Source organism: Ambystoma mexicanum, chromosome 10 (assembly GCF_040938575.1).
Source record: "Ambystoma mexicanum isolate Mex_15411 chromosome 10, UKY_AmexF1_1, whole genome shotgun sequence".
Taxonomy (NCBI): Eukaryota; Metazoa; Chordata; class Amphibia; order Caudata; family Ambystomatidae; genus Ambystoma; species Ambystoma mexicanum.
Window position 1 is genome coordinate 109498063 of NC_090932.1, and position 13928 is coordinate 109511990.

Genomic DNA, 13928 nt, shown 5'->3' on the forward strand with positions numbered 1-13928 from the left:
CTCCACTATGAGGAAATCTTTCCTTATTTCACACTCTGGGATATGCTCGGCTAACTCAGCTATCACAGACCAAAGAGTATGTGTGTTTTTCGACAGTGCACATGAAACATTAACCGCTTTAAGTGTCATACTGCCAGAGGCAAAAACCTTATTCGCCCAAGCATTGTAAGGCTGGTCATCCCTGTCAGGGGTAAAGATGGATAGACGCTAACCTTATTACCCACAGTTGCATCCTGTACTATCAGACCATCATGTGCTGGATACCTGGTTAGGCCTTCCAGATCAGACAGACCTGGTCTGTACTTCTTGGCAAATTCCTTGTGGACTGCTCGCCCAGGGCAGGGAGTCTTCAATAGCTCCATGAGGGGATTTATTTTAAGGCAATATATAATGGAAGGACGGGTTCAAGGGTTGTCTAAAACGTCTGTCAAGTCACTTACCGTTATGTCACCATACTAATGCATCCATCACTTTAGCCATCATTCTCTGATACCCAACATTTGTATGGGCTCCCGGATCTCCCAGTGGGAATTCCACCTCAGGAGCGGTGTCCAAGCCCATTGTGTCATGCAGGACTAAACCCATGTCACACATTCTCTTTTCCGTATCTTGAAACTCTTCAGGGTGTCAAGCACGGCCCAGGGCTTAAAACTCAAAGGGAACCGGATTGTTCATCTAAAAAATGCCACTTCTTGACCCTCCCTACAGACATACATTTGTTGAAGTCGTATCTGGAATGGTTAGCAGCCCACCTTGATCTTTATTGTAACCAGAAAAAAGTAAAGAAAATGTAGAGGGACTCCTTCCATCACATTAATTTGAAGGGGTTTGGACATGTTTGTATTAAAATTCGATTAAAGGTGGGTGGTGAGGGGTTGGTTATTGGTCGAACCATAAGCAACTTCTAACCTTCAAGATGGTTCATGGGTTGTGGTTTAGAAGCTTCTAGGCAGGCACATATTAAGTGATCCATCACATATCTGCAAAGTAATTTTCAGCCCTTTTTCATTTTCTGGTTTATAAGCTTGCTGACCTAGCATAACAAACACTTGTCCTGCGCTCTGGTTTAGCAGCTTTGGGAAGACCAACCTTTAGCACCCTCTTCTGGGGATGTGTTAACGTTCTGCTTGGTCAGGATGTGTGTGACCTTGCTGTTAATATGTTCACCTTTTCCTATTGCAGTTCGTCGATTAAGGCATGAAACAGTTAAAGGCCTTCTCGAAAAGAAGATTTCTGACCTTTTCCTGTGCCATAAAAAGTATATGCCTGCTGTTTGCCTATGTTGCAAGCACATACCTTCGATCGCCATTACCCACAGCCATCTCCAACATGTCCTCTGCAAATTCTGTTGCTTCAGCAATGCCCATCAAGAACTCTTCCAGTCATAAAATGCCATTCCATAATCACACATCACATACTACCAAAATCACATTGACGATGGTCTGTCATAAGCAGGGACCACATTTTCCCAACAAGGAAAAATATGGTTGCATGAAGAGCAGCCATCATGTGATGCTCCTGCACAGTCTGCCTGAAGACTATGGCAATTGGAACCAGGCACTTCGCTGAGGTAAGCCTCATTCAAGAGGAGCAGTTCCACAAGGCCGGCACTTTAAAAAAGATGCATGCTATCCTGCAACAGTCCTTCGCTCCTGTGTGCTGCCAAGAAAAATCTCTCAGGATCCTTAACATTTTGAAAGACAGGATAGACTGCGTTTCAATCTCCACTGCATGTTTACTAGCAACGTCTTGGATAGCTCTTCTGTGAGCACAATCAGCAATGTTGTAATTAGACAGCCATGTTATTTAGTGGGATCCTCATCTGTAAAGGTATCAGGCCAAGGTAATAGAAAGGCAGGCCCAGGAGTTCATCTTGCACACACAGACGACATTGTGCTTCCCTCGTTTATACCTGGCATCCAGGACAATTATGCTATGCTTCAAAAAGCCAAAATGTAGCCAAGAGAACCCTTTGTCCATTGCTACGTTTTGCCCCCAGCAGACTTGATCTATACATCAGCTGTTTGCTCTCATTAAATCACTTTCAAACTCAAACTGTTTCCAAAGTATGAGGTTTTCTCCGACCAGCAAGGCATCACAGTATTGAACAGTCTTAAATTTAAAGCAAAGTTTGAGCATGCCTTTTGCCCAATGAGTCCAATAGGTGATCCAGTGAAGCGTAGGGCTACAGAATCAATGGGTGTGGTAGACAAATGGTCTCAGGTGGAGGCAGAGGACTGACACACAAGCAAGGCAACCCACATATAACGATTTGAAAAAACCAGGGCCCTAAAAGGGGATCATACAAAAACTTAGAGAAAAGGCCCCTGCTGTGCTAAGGCGATAACTTGGAATGGTCCAGAAACAAAGCTTTGTAATTACATTAGAAATGTTAATTGCAATAAAAAGCATTAGTCATATACTGAAAATAAGGTAAAAGATGAGATCTGCATCACAGACCGGTGTTCCTATTCTAGTAGCCACTTTTCTAGAGGAGAAGCCAGTGCACGGTTTCTGGCAGGGGAACCGGATCATGTAAATGCCATTTCTGGTGTTGCAGTTGGTATGCTGCCTTAAGTTGCAGTGTATTTAGTCATGGGTGAATACAGTACTGGTAATACAGAATTCACAAGCATTGCAGTTGTCACATGGGAAGTGACCCACCACAGGGTTTTGTGGCAAGTTCCAACAGTCCCAGAGCATGTTACTTCTCAATGTCTGTGTTGGAAGATGCGAGTGAACCACATTGACCCATATATCCTGGCCTCTCTTTAGGGCAAACATTGAGGGGTGTGAGGGTTGTACTGCACATCAAATTCCAATGTTTCTAAATAAGTTGTTTAACACGAGTGGTGCTTTGTCAGAAGGTCGTAACACAAACCAATCTGTTGCCTACTGCAGCTTTTGGTTGCATAAATAGTTACATGTCCCTGTCAGTGTAGCTCGTTTGGCTGCTCATTTCAACAGTTTGTATGGATAACCTGTCCCTCAATTTGGTAATCAAGGTGTTCGCTTGAAGACTGAAATCATCTGTGAAAGAACAGTTACACCGGATCCAGAGGAATTGGATGTAGGGTAAATTCACACTTAATGCTCCAGGATGCTGGCTGCTAAACAGCAATGTAGAGTTCCTATCCGTCGCCTTCCTATCTAGATTTGTATATTTCTTTCCATGGTCATGCCTGATCAGAAGGTCTAAGAAAGGAACCTCATCTCTGTCCCAGTGGTGGGTAAATTGCAAGTTGGTGTTGCAGCTATTTAGCCAATCCATGAACCTCTGAAGGTCATATGCTGTTCTATGTGTAACGCTCACCTGGTATCCACGGGGACGCCACTCAGCCTGTCTGGACCTCTCACGACCTCGAACCCTTCCCCGGAATCTGTCTGGCTGGAGACTGGGCCTGAAACACAGGATTTCCGGATTTAAACTTTGTTGTCTCTGGATGCTTAACCCCCTCTTCCCTCGGGGACCAAACCTTCCCCTATGTCCTCTCCTCACCTTGCTTTCTGGTGTTGTGTGCTCTACGTCCTGCCCTTCGGTGTAGGGATGTGTCGGTTGATGTGGGCGCTATACAACCTAGTTGCTTCACTGGTGCGGGCCCAATTGGATCTGACAAGGTAGGTTTATTGATTCTTATTGAATTGTCCTTTTCTTAGCTCTTGCCCCCTTTATAACGTTCCTCTTCTCCCTTAGGTGTTGGCGAGGCCGGGAGATGGTGTACTGCTGCTTAAGGGAGCCGACCACTAAGCGGTGAGAGAAAGCGCGATGTGTTGCGCTGTTCGCTTTTTCTTGTGCTGATCAATGTGTCTCTCTCTGTCCCCTACAGGCGCTGCAATGTCCCAGCGTGGCTGCCGGCTGAGAGAATAAGGTGCGGTGAGTAAGCGCGATATGCAGCGCCTTCTTGACCTTTATGTGCTGACCTTTTTTGTCTTTTCTCTTTGCAGGTCGATGGCATCCTCCGGAGCTGAAGTTACCCCGAGTGGCTCGAGTCCAGGTAAGCGCTTGACTCTTCTTGCTGTTTTTGAGCGAACAGGGATACGAGTATGCTCCCTAATGTCTTTTCCTTTCTTTCGTTTCTTCCAGGATGCAGCATGCCGAGATGGAGAAGACACCGCCGTAATGCTGCCCGCAGAACTGGAGGTGCGATGGATGCAAGCAGGATACTCCCCAAGGTAAGTATTCTATTAACGCTGTTCTTGTTCTTTCAGGTGCGCGGATGCGGAGGAAAAGGCGAAGGCTGACAGGAGACCGATTCAAACACAGTGAGTGTCATGCTGCAGGCGCAGAGTAACGCAAAGCGTGTTCCTCTGCCCGGCTGTGGTTTAAATAGCCTCCAGACATCCCAGATTATCCCAGGGTTGAACCACACCCAAAAAGCTAGACCGCATAGCTCAGTTCATAGAACTGAGTTATGCGGGGTTATCCATATTGCCCACAGTACATTACAGAGTCCAATGCCAAGTTGTCCTCAGAGTTATGTATGAGCCTGGCGCCACAGGCGCCAGGTCTGATTCCAAGTGGGTCTCAGATAAGACGGAGCGGGCCTTAAGGGCCATGTGGGTGATCGAGGCCTGGCTCCAGTATGTTATCTCAGGAGTTTGGGGGCAGGGATCATGACACTATGCCATATAACAAAAATATCACCCATGTACCTCTTCTAGCTTTTTATGCATGCCACTTAGGGGCAATTAGAGAAGATGTAATGTTCTCAAAATGCTCCATGTAGAGATTCAAGAGACTGGGAGCAAAGACTGCCCCCATCGTTGTGCCTTTAACATGCATATACAGGTACTTACCAAAGGTAAAACATTTTCACAACTTGTTGCGAAGTAGCTCCACCCAAAAATGTGTGGGAATCCACTGGGGGACCAGTCGCTGGTCCAGTTTGTTTTCAATAACCCAAATGGCATCCTCCTGTGGGATGTTAGTGTACAAGTAGGTGCATATTCGCTCCACTGATAACATATGCCGGTGGTTGGACACTTCAGGGATCAAGATTGTTCTACAGTGCCTATACACAGACAAATATGCCACTTTTTAGAATATGTTCTCTGGGAGGAATTGGCTTTGGCTGCCACTAAGACCTGTACGCAACTGTCTGGTAGACTTGGGTAGTCGTATCTGGACCTTTTAGGAACCAAGCAATCAAAGAAAGTGATGCAAATATTTGTGACTAATTAGAATCAACACCCACTCACCCCTGTACTTATGTGGAACAAAGTGTCCCACTCAGCCGTCACACTTCTACAAACCAAAACAATGCAATCAAAGGCAAAACAGGGACAGTTAAGATATTATGCCTCCTTTGCCTTTTGTGGTAACATGGGCCCAGGGAAAGGTATGCTCTCAGGAGGGGTGTGCAGGTGAACCAGTAGCGACCCAAACACCACAGTATCAGTCCAAAATACAGAGAATTTTCAATCACGGTTCTATAAAAAATATATACAGACACAACATCTGTACGTAGAATGAAATAGAAAATACTATACAAAAAGCCAACCAAAGGAGGAACAGAGCAGATGCAACAGAGTGAAGAAGGTAGCACTGTGGCAAAGTTATAGGGGTGGCAGGTAAGTTACTAACCACAAATAAGGATACCTTAGGTTACGATCACTCTAGATTTCATCGAACCAGAGTCTAGTGTCCAATGGGGCAGTTCAGAGTCAACAGTACTTGGATTCAGTTCTTTGGGGGAGGGTGTGGTGGGAGGGGTTGGGTTAAATCAGCTAGTCAGACCCAGTGTTGATCATAGATGCAAATAGATCAGGCTCTGTTCGGGCACGTAGGATTGTGGAGGTCCCAGCAGCAAGCAGGCATCACGTAGGGGCGAAGACGGGTGCTCAGTGCAGTAGAAGGGAGGCCCTCAAGCATACAGGACATGGGCGTTCCCAGGAACACTTTGCAGTTGGCCAAGCTGTGTCAGGGTCTAGCCACCGGGAGGGGTCGATGAGTGACACTCCAGCGGTTCAAGTCGGTGTGCAACAGTTGAAGTTGTGATCTTAAGTGCATTGATGTGCGATCAAAAGGGGTAATCTGTCAAACAGCTTTCCCTTTCCAATCGACTCCCTGCCAATTAACCTCCCCCTTCACAATGCCAATCTGAAAGACTGCCGGGCCCAAATATAGTAGAAAATCCAAAGGATAAAGGATCCAGGTCCCTTCCCTGGTACCAAGTATAAAATGTATGCCAACTGCAGCCATAAATGGACTTAGTAGCTGGTCTCCAAGCTAAAAGCAGCACATCGAGAATGTCATATGACAAGTCCCGCTCTTTGCATCTCAGCCTCTCTGTAGCCAAGCATGGAGGTTCAGGCTGCAGAGGTTCGGATGGATGACCCGCCCTTCCAATTGGGAGAGCAAGTCCAATCTCCCCGGAAGGCATTAGGGAGGGCAGATTACCATGTTTTCTGGGCCCAGGCCGGGGCAATAAGGATCATCGTGGTTCCGAACAGGTGCAGTCTCCTGAGAACCAGTGGAATGATCGGCAGGAACACCAAGGGGGTTGAAAGGCCACTTGACTGTCAGTGAGTCCCCCCGCCAGCTCCTGGACGGGGAAATTCACTATAGCAGAACAACTCACAGTTCCTGTTGGCACTGGAAGTGAAGAGGTCCACTTGAGGAGTTTCCCAAAAGGAGACAATCTTCTCCAGAGCTTCCTGACAGAGCTCCCACTCATGGGAGGCCGAAGTCTGCCTTCTCAGGTAATTTGCTGTGATATTCTCTCATCCAGACAGATCAGCCGCTAACAGAAACACTGTTCGCCAGAGACCAGAACCACAGTCTCATTGCTTCTCTGCACAGAGACAATGACCCCACACCACCTTGTTTGTTGTGGCAGTGCATGGCCACTGTGTTGTCTGTTAGAATCAGCACAGCCTTGGATTTCACAGAGGGGAGGAAAGCGACCAGGCACAGGCTGATAACCCTCAAGACCAGCAAGTTGGTGTGCTCCCGAGACTTCGCAGGAGACCACAATCCGCTCACTGTCGGGTCTGGCAGGTGAGCACCCCAGCCAGTCAGAGAGTCTGACTACCATCACCTGAGGCCAAGGTTGACTAAACAACAAGCCCCTCAGAATTTTGTCCTGAATAGCCCACAACGTGAGAACCTGGGCCACTGGTCTGAGACCTGTAGATAGTCTGACATGAGGCCCTCAAACTGGGACCATTGGCAACAGAGAAGTCACTGAAGCTATCTCATGCACAGCCCCACCTCCAGCACTACAAGGATTCATGAGGCCCAGAAGGCGCAGGAAAGCTGAGGCATGGATTTGTTCCTGTGATTTGAGGACATCGAACATCTGAAAGATGTTCGCCACATGATCCTCGGGCAAGAAAGCCCTGACCTGGCAAGTGTCCAAGACATGCCTGATGAATCAGAGAGACTGCGACACCAGAACCTGAGACTTTCTGAAGTTTAGGGAAATGCCCAAACTGTGCAAGAGCGTGCATGTGCAGGGTTGATGCTAGACACTAGCTCAGACAAGCGAGCTCAGACAAGCCCGTCATCCAAGTAGGGAAAAACATGGATGCCTTCTCTCCTGAGGCGAGATGGTACCACTGCCAGAAGCTTGGTGAAAACCCTGGGCACTGATGAAAGCCATGAACTGGTAACGATGCTGGCCCACTACGAACCTCAGGTACTTCCATGTGCCGATTCATCTAATGCACAGGAAGTAGGCATCCTGAAGACCCAGGGAAACCAACCATCTGGCAGATCGGGGGCTTGCAGGATCTGGGCTAAAGTAACTATCTTGAACTTACCCTTGCGTAAGAACAAGTTCAGAAGCCGTAGATCCAAACAGGAGGGCAAGCCCCTGTCCTCCTTCAGCACCAGAAAATAGGTGGAGTACCATCTCCACACTCATTCTGAACACAGAACCAGTTCAATCTCGCTCTTCGACAGAAGCTGGTGGATCTTCTCCTGGAGTCCTGAGTCAAGGAGGCAGCCAGGGACCATGGTACGGGGGTCGCTGGAGAAACGGGGGGCAATATCCCTGTTGCATGACCTGCAAGGCCCAAGCGTCGGATGTGGTCTCTGGCCATTCTGTGCTGAACAAGGAGAGCCTCCCCTCACCGAAAACGTGTGGTAAAACACATCACTGAGGTTTGGTGCATGGAGGCAGACTCTTTCCCAACCTCTCAGAAAGAGTCTGCCTCTTCCCAGGGCAGAATGACAGCGGCTGTTCGGGGACAATGCAGTGAAGGGGCAAAAACCCTTGCCTCAGGACAAGGGTTGGGCAGAGGGTTGTTGCATGGCAAGCCCCAAGAAGTTAGCCATCGCTATTGGATGACCTAACCACCTGGTGTTGCCAGCCTTGTTTTGGTTGCTTATTTATTTACTTATATAGTGCGCCAAACCCAAAAGGTATCTGGGCGCATTAGCAGGTTAATTACAAGTTACTTACTGTAGAGACTAACGTACCCTTAGTCCTTAGACCCCTTTCCTCCATACTGTATGGGCATCCCTTCCTGGGGACGGGAGACAGAACCTTTTTCACCAGAAAAACCTTCTTCCCCTTTAAATTCAGAGGCGCATGGGGGTGTGGCCCTGGGAGCATGCGCTACCTTGACTCCACCCACCAGCTCCACTCCTCAGTCCCCATTGACGCGTCAACAATATTTATTATTGCCTATTAACACCAGTTTTATTAGGGGAGAGGATGGTGGGACGTATGGAGGAAAGGGGACTAAGGACTAATAGTACATTAGTCACTGTAATTGTGAATACTCTTACATCTTGTCCCCTTTCCTCCATACTGTATGGGCAATTACAACTGAATGAAGCCCCAGGGTGGAGAGGGGGCCTTCCGTAAGCAAACAAGTTCCTTAGAACCGCCTGTCCGAAGGCCACGTCTGACTTGGAGCCGGCATCCAAACAGTAATGCTTACAGAAAGCTGAAAGAGTGGCCCAGGTAGCTGCCCTGCTTGTGACCTGCCACGGAACCTGCCACTGGAATGCGTTGGCCGTGGCCTAGGCCCTGACAGCATGGGCGTGCATGTTGGCTGGCAGCGGCTTCCGCTGCACCTCATAGGCCTCTTTGATGGCCGCAACCATCTACCTTGCGATGGAGGCCTTGGATGCCTGATAACTAGGTCTGGAGCCCCTAAAGGTGACAAAGAGTGCGTCTGACTTGCGGGAGCCCTTGGTCCTATCCAGATAGCATTTCAGAGCACGTCTGACATCCAGACAGTACAAGACTCCCTGATCAACGTCCTTGGAGTCAGCGAAGAATGTAGATAGGACTATTTCCTCGTATTGATAGAACGCGGAGGGACCCTGCGCACAAAGGAATAGTACCATCTTCAGTGTCACCAGCCTGATGTCCACCGACTCAAAGGACTTGCGCTGGAAGGCCACGAGAACCACATTGAGGTGTATGTACCGGAGGGAAGAGACTGAAATACCCCTTTAGGTGAGCCTTAGCCACTGGGTTGGCTGCCGAAAAGATGTACTCAAGGAAATTCTTGTAAGCCCCAATGGCCGCCAAATAGGTGCAGCAGGTGTCCACCTACACACCAGAGAGCAGAAAACACCAGAACGTCATCCAGGGAACAGGTGAGGGGATATACTGGGATAGAATGGACAGCCTCCTGTATGATGTCCCGGTTGTCCTCTGAAAACTGAGCATGCTGCAACCTCAGCTGGTCAGGAACCAGGCCGCAAGGGCCAGCCTAGCCGGATGCTCCGCTGCCCTGCCCTGTTGTGTTAGGAAGCCCCTTCTGGAGACCAAAAGATGGACAAGCCCCTGGGAGCAAAGATGCAAAAGGTCAGAGAACCACACCCTCGACGGCCAGTACAGGGCGAACAGGATGAGGCTGCAGCCCACTCAAGTCCATAAATTGCATAGTCCGCTTTAGCAAAGGTGGAGGAGGAAACGCATATCACCTGCAGCCGTGTCAGCAGAGCTGGAACACATTCCCAAGAGACCCCTGACTCGGCTCGCCCAGGAGGCAAAGCGGGGGCACTTGGAGTTCTGAGGAGTAATAGATCCAGAAACCCCCATCTCTGGAACAGGGGCAACAGGGGCAACAAAGAGTGTAACGCTCACCTTGTATCCACAGGGACGCCACCCGACTAGGCTGGATCGCTTCTGAGTTGGAGTCACCTCCCCCGTGGACTTGCGCTGCCGTGGGTCTATTCTGGAAGACAGGAGTTCTGTTTTAGCCAAAATCACCTTCTCTCGGGGCCCGCCTCCCAAGTGCCCCCCTAGCGATCCCCTTAGGATCTTCCTCACCTTGTATTTCGATAAGGTGTGCTCTCCATCCTGCTGTTCTGTGGAGGGGCGCGTCGTGGCGGGGCACCTTACAGCCAAGTTACTTCACTGGCGTGGGCCCGGGAGTCCAGTCCTGCTGCGACTCCACTCTTGAGGTAAGTCTTTAGTTCTTAAAGAGTATGTGTCCGTATTAACAGTTACCCTGGTAACCTTCTCCTTCTCTCGTCGATGCAGAACAGATGATGAAGACGTCGAGCTGATGGAGAGGCCAGTGCTCGAGAAGGTAAAGAATGCGCGAAGTGCAGCGCTAGGGGCATCTTTTGAATCGGCTAACCTGTGCTATTCTTCCTTGCAGGTTGCCGAGAAGTTCCTGGAAGAAATGCGGCCAGATGGAGACGGGAAGTAGCGTGGAAGATGTCTGGACCGTTGTCGAATTCCAGGAGAGCTTCGGTAGGTAAGCGTGAGTCTGAAAGGCGTCGGACTCGGAAGATGAACGCTTACAAATTGTCCTCTTCTTTTTTCTTCTCCCTAGGATGTTGCTTGCGGTGGAAGACTCCGGAGCGATGGAGAAGCTGGTTGCTGAACAGGTAAGGAGGAATAATGGTGTCCTTCTTTTCCCCTTGTAGATGCAGGCCAAGGATGCTGCGAGCAGGTCTCGGTGAACGTCACGCTGCGAGTGCAGAACAACGCGAAGCGCGTGCCTCAGCTCGGGCGTGGCTTAAATAGCCAGCAGGTACCCCAGGTGCCTCCAGGGCGGACCATACCCTAGATGCTAGACTGCATGGTGCAGTTCCACACCGGACCTTGTGGGGGCAGCCATGTTGGTCCATTCCCCCAATGGAAACTCCACTTGCCATATGAGCCTGGCTCCAGGACAGCCGAGGGGGGCATGGTTGGGCCCTTGGGGCCTTGCAGGAACACTGTGGCGAGGACCAGAGACCCCGAGTTCCAAGGCCAGGGGCTATGGTTGTGACAAAGAGTTTATGTGTAGCTCCCACTCATAGGTGTTGAACCTCCAGCGGCTCAGCTGGTCAGCTTCCAGATTGCTGTCCCCTGGGAGTTGGGCTGCCGAGATCTGGATCCCTTCCGTAAGGGACCATTCCCATATTGCCACTGCCTCTATGCACAGGAAGGGGGGGGGCAGGTATCACACTGCTTGTTCAGGTAAAACATTGTTGTGGAGTTGTAGGTCCTCAACAGAACCGCAGAGCTCTTGATTAGAGGGAAATAAGCCTTGAGCACCAGGCCCATTGCCCCAAGCTAGAACAGATTGATATGCAGTTGGGCCTCCACCCTGGACCATGAATGGAGTGGCCCTCCGCAGTAGCTCCCCAACCCAACAGCGAGGAATCAGTAGTCACCACCAGAGTGGGCTCTGGACGGGCCGGGAGGGGGGGGGGGGGCTCCAACTGCCACACTGCAGTCTATCAGTCACAAGTGAAGATCTGGGATGAGGAGCGTGGGATTGGAATCCTGCCTGACAGACCCAGTCTCCTGGTCCCAATTTGCCACTAGGTGGAGCTGGAGGCGCCTCATCTTGAGACGGGTGTGCAAGACGCCATTAGTCCCAGAAGGTGCTGGAACCACCATGCCAAGGTTATAGAGTTTGCCAGAAAGTGCCCTATCACCTTGCGGAGAAGGAGGAGCCTCACAGGCATGGTGAACACCCGCTGAACCACAGTGTCCCAGCACACTCCAAGGAAGACCAGATCCTGGGCTGAAGTCCGCAGCGACTTCCGCCGCTTGAGGGAAAAGCCCAGCTGGTGAAGAACATCCACCAGCAGGCGTGCACCGCCCCCTCGGGAGAGATGACCCTGACTAGCCAGTCATCTAGATACGGGTATAAGTCGTGGTCCTCAAGGCGGAGGAGACAGCAAATGCATTCATCCGTTTCGTGAACACCGGAGGGGCTGAATTGAGGCTGAAGGGCAGCAACTTGTACAGGAAATGGTAAGACAATCGTGAACCGCAGAAACTTGCGGCTGGTAAATGGGGACATAAAGGTACGCATCCTTGAGGTCTAGGGAACACATCCAGTCCCCTGCACACAGAGTCCGCTATGTGTGCAGGAGTAATCATCTTGAAGCGTTTGAGCGGTAAAAACAGGTTGAGGAAAGGCAGGTCCAGGATTACCCTCAGACAGAAACCTCCCGAAATCTCGCCACAGCTTCTGGCTTGCCACAGCTAGTAGAGTGTCGGCATTAGCCTGACGCAAAAGCAGCCGAGATGACTTGCCACTGTTTACCAAAAGACTGAACGACCTTGTCCCCTTTGGACAGCTCACTGGATGTGGCTACAGACAGAGGAAGACGATGGTTTAGAATACAGCAAGGCTGCAGCCACCACTGAAGAGTGAGGCTGGGGTGGGTGAGTGGCAGGCCAGGAGGATTGGTTACCTGTACTAAACAGAGGGCCTACCTTGTCTTGACGAGAGGTCCTGGAGACCAAGTCCTTCAGATGCTGTGGAGGAGAAGTGTGGAAGATCTCCCTCCAACACGACAACCAATGCTTCAATGCCCGATGACTGAGCACTGCAAGCCGTGTACGCATCCCAGCAGTGGTCGGTCCAGAGGCACTTGATAGAAAGTGCACGGAGTCCTAGGCTGGGAACGACCAGTCGCAAGAGGCACATCTCATGAATCCTCCCGCAGCCAAAATGCGGCGGGGAAGGCGAGGCACTGAAGGGAGGTGAATAAGATTGAAAACAAAACAGAAGGGAGAAAGTGGAAAGTTAAACATTTCTCTGCGCCTAACCACCAGGTCCGACGCCGTCCTTGCAGAAAAAGGGACTAATGTGAGGCACCGGTGGGTGGGGCCTAGGAGGGGGGCGGGAGTTACCATGGCCAGCGACGTTGGTGCCTGAGCGAAGTTGTCTAGCATCTTCAGGCAGAAATTCGATCATCCCTCCGGAGTGGAGGATTGGGTTGGAAAATGTACCTCTGTTAGCCACTCAGGCGAACTCCTGGAGCAGTGGCTCCTCTTCTTTGAAGACAATGCCAGTGAGAGGACCCACTGTGAGAGTGGGACATCTTCTGATCCCTCTTACTCTTCCCCTTTGCCTTGTGTGGAGTTGCCCGATCTGAACCGTGCCTTGTGACCTCAACCAAGATTGCAGAGCCTCACCCTTCAACTTGTGGACGAACATGAAAATATTTGCTGCCCTTTCCCATAGGGCCTTCAGGTGCATGGACTGGAACGACCGGCAGTCCTGGGTGTCGTGGTCCTCACCCAATCAGTATAGGAAGATCTGGTGTGGATCCGAGACCGGCATCTGTCGGCCGAAATCTGCACACTGCTTAAAACCAGAGGGCTTAAACGGATTAGGCATACCGTTGTTCAAAAAATTCTTTAAGCTCAACCGTATTCCCAATTAGCGAACAGAGTGCATGAAAAAAAGGAACTGAAGTCATGGCGTGTGGCGCTGCTATATTTACTGGCCCCAACGTTATATCCGGTGCGGGGCACATGGAGGTGGACTAAGGCAACGCAGAGCCACGCTGCGCCCCCCGACAGTAGATACGTATCCAGAGAATAGCTGTGCTGGGATATCATAGATTAGAATTACCGTTGCAAGAAAGAATCCATTAGAAATCAGAGCGTGGGTGGATCGGATCTCATCCAGATAGGAATATCGAAGAGGAACCTCTCATCTGGTGTGCCATGCCCAGAGACAAGGTCAAACTCCTCGGTGCCTTCAGTGTGCGCCGAGGC